Source organism: Poecilia reticulata, linkage group LG10 (assembly GCF_000633615.1).
Source record: "Poecilia reticulata strain Guanapo linkage group LG10, Guppy_female_1.0+MT, whole genome shotgun sequence".
Taxonomy (NCBI): Eukaryota; Metazoa; Chordata; class Actinopteri; order Cyprinodontiformes; family Poeciliidae; genus Poecilia; species Poecilia reticulata.
In genome coordinates this window covers 28,246,268-28,249,722 of record NC_024340.1, presented here as the reverse complement: position 1 = coordinate 28,249,722, position 3,455 = coordinate 28,246,268, and the positions used below count along the sequence as shown (strand labels likewise).

Sequence of the window (3,455 nt, the reverse complement as noted above, 5' to 3'; positions counted from 1 at the left end):
GAAATAAAATCAGAAAAATAAATGCACCAGACCTTCCTGAGTTTACTTGTGATAACTTCGTATATACTTATTTAATTTTTTGAAAACTTTTTCTATTGAATATCAAGTTTAACAGAACTGCGCAATAAAGAGGTCCAATTTAAAAATGTTTTTTATACTTTGTGTTCAGCTGCACATGTTCTATCATTTGAGATAAATACAGATTTTAAAAAGAACAAATGGTCTATTATTTGTATTTTATGTATAATTGCAAATTAAAAAAAAAAGGTAAAAACGACTCAATGACTTGAAATTAAAGGTTCCTGACTTGAGACTTGACTCAACTTTTGCCTGTCTTGACTTGAGACTTGAGACTTGCAACACAGTGACTTGGTCACACCTCTGGTAATCACTTTAGTCATGTTCTGCATAGGACATCCACGGATAGAACAGAAAATCTCGGCCTGAATTTGAACCAGAGATCTACTTGACAGCAACGGTAACAACTGTGCGGTTGTGCTGCTCTAAACATTAGTTATGAAAAAGTTGTCTAAGAAAAAAAAGCAATGGAAGCATCAAAACTTAATTCCAAAACAGTCCCGAGCAGAAATCTTCATCAGGACTGGTTGCCATCTGCCTGACGTGTCGAGAGGACACTAAAGAGTAATGAGGCTTTAGCAGCATAATTAATGTTTACAGATTACACCAGTGATTGCTCATGAATTTAAAAAGGAAGTGCATGACTCTGGCCAAAAACAAAATCAGTATTTCATTTCTGTAAATTATATCTAAATAACTATGTCCAATAAGTATTTATAATATGTCCATAAATAATCACTTATGATCTGCAGCCTCCATAAAACCGTAAAAGTTCTGAATCACTAAATTTGTTGGCTGTGTCTCTGAAACAAGTGTGTCCTGTTAATTTAATGTTAATTTGCTTAAATAAAAACTTTGTAACTGTTGTTTTTGGAGAGGGAATAATGGAAATGCACAGCTGGAGGAAAGTTCTTGCCAGAAATTTTAATTTTCTTCTCAACTAATGTTTCAAAGTGTTTAAACACAAACTGAGTCTAATTTCATTAAATGGCTTAACGTAGCCTCTCTGGGATTTGGATATGCACATCCAGTGAATCAGCTTCATGGTTAATGACGCTGCATACGTTATATTATGCTTGTTTACATTCGTTGAAGAGCTGCAGTATCAGTCACCGTTGTGTACTGTCAACATTTCCTTGAAAGTGTTTAACCTTTGGCAGCATAAGGTTGTGGCAGATCACAGCAGGTGGATTTGATAGCGCGTTTGGAAATGCCCTGGAGGGAGTTTTGAATTCGACTGCAGAGCCAAAGAGGATGCCCTGACCTTCTCTGACATTTGGAGAATAGCAAAGTGGTTTGGAGCCGTCACTCTGCTGTTTGTCTGTTCACAGAGCTGCACGTTGACATCACACCAGCAGGTGGCAGGAGTGCACTGCTCTGACTGCAGCAGACTTCCTGTATGAAGGGATGAAAGGCTGAGCTTGGCTGGCAGTTCAGGCATTATCTCACCCCAGTTTGATTCCATTACACCGACAGAAGGAAAGAGGAGCTGACTCACAGAACCAACCGAGAGAGAAACCCGTCTACTTAAAACTTTATTGAAAGGCTAATTACAGTCAGAGTTGTTTTTTTTAGATGCAGTCAGTGTAAGAATACCCAGCAGGCTGAAATTTGTAGTAAGTCGTTGTTGCAGTACCCTCAGAAATGATTCTGGTGAAAGACGAGCCTGTACCTCTAGTAATCAGTCCATTCAGTTTAGGTCAGGATGCATTTTCCTTCATAATTTACTGTCAATGTCACAATCTTAACACAAAGCAGTTATAGTTGATTCTCATTTCTATGAAGAGATGCAAGGCTTCATTCCTATGAAGCCTTGCATCTCTTCTGAGGACTCAACAAAACTAAGGAGTCAACAGGAACCTCTAGAAAAACATCATACTTTTGCACCCAGAGAACATTAGAAGCAAGTTGCCAAGAGTTCAACAGCAGCTTTGAAGCAGCTGCAGAAATGTCTTCAAATATTGGCTGTCTAGTAAATGTAACAACAGTCTCCTTTATTCTTCTTGAATCTTGGCTGTGGAACGGCATGGACAGACAGACGGAAGCCTTTTCTTGCAAAGAAAAACTTCCAAGTTTCGCAAAAACATATTTAAAGTCTCCTGACATTTGGAAAATGTGCTGCGGTTTCATAAAACCAAGGTTGAACTTTTCTGGGCCTGAAAAAAAAGGATGTATGGCAGAAAACCAACAAAGCAAATCACAACAGAACAGTGTTACAGTGAAACATGGTGGAGGCAACAGCATACTCAGGGCTTAGTTTAGTTTTTTTCTTTTTTTCAAGTGGAACTGGAGATTTGGTCAAAGTGGAGGGAAATATAAACAGCTTCTATGTAAAATCAGAATATTAAGAGGAATATCATTAATTGGGATAATGACTCATTGGAAGCATCCACAAATAACTTACACATAAAAGAGTTTTAAACCAACCTCATTGTCATTTTTAATGTCACATGCTCAGAGTTTTAAGTGTGATGGGATTGGGAAGTATTTTTGTTAAGCAGACAGTAATAAAACAAACCTCGAGACAATAAAAGGACTTTTAAGTTGCTCCTATCCATTTCAATAAAAAGACCTCTCTTTTCAGCCAACTCTGGAGTTTAATGTGGTCTCATGGGAAAATGTGAATTAGGCAGAAAGGCATCCAGCATGACCCACAAAGTAATGTCTTGAAGTTAGGAGTTTCTTTTACGCCAGCACTACATTTGTGTGGTCTGCAGACGGAGCAGGACTCGTGGCCTAGTAAGCCAGTAAATAACAGCTTTCTAGATGTGGAAATGGGTCAGGTGGAGTGTGGGTCAGAAATGAGCACGAGCTCCTCCACCGTCTCCAGGAAGAATCAGGTATAGAAAATGGAGGGATGAAGAATAATTATAAGACTTGCCCACTTCCACTCCAACTCGGATGCACAATTTTGGCATAAAATGTCTAATAAGGTGTGAAATTATAGAGTGGTCACTGGATTAAGTGTAAATGAGGTACGTCCTGTATGTGTTAGGCATGTCCTTCTGCAAGAGAAGCTTTGGGGACCATTTTCCACCAAAGTGATGTATTTTTAAACCAGCAAATTGTGTCCAAAATTACTTTCCACAACCATCCATCATAATAAACCAGCATATATTAACAGCCGTTTCTACTGCTTATAAAAACCAAGCCATACAAGAGGTTTCTGGTGTAGCAAACTGACTTTTGGAACCAATTTACTACCTGGCCGAAAAACAAGGGAGTATGCAATAGTACTGTCAAATTGTTTGGATCAAAGATTAAATTAAACAAAATTTACTAAATAACATGGAAACTCAGAATGAACCAAATGGCAAAGCGAGGACAAAAACAAAGCTCAGCTTTCTCCTCCTCATGTCAGAGGAAGGTCAGAAAAT

The 3,455-nt window shown here is 38.3% G+C and overlaps 1 long non-coding RNA gene across 1 annotated transcript in view; it reads left to right on the top strand.

Annotated features, from left to right (window-relative positions):
* Nucleotides 1-1,628, top strand: part of LOC103471882 (uncharacterized) — a 104,873-nt gene extending 103,245 nt beyond the window's left edge. The window contains exon 4 of the long non-coding RNA XR_534753.1: nt 1,410-1,628. This is a non-coding gene — a long non-coding RNA (uncharacterized LOC103471882). The remainder of the gene's footprint in view (nt 1-1,409) is intronic.
* The last annotated feature ends 1,827 nt before the right edge of the window (nt 1,629-3,455 follow it).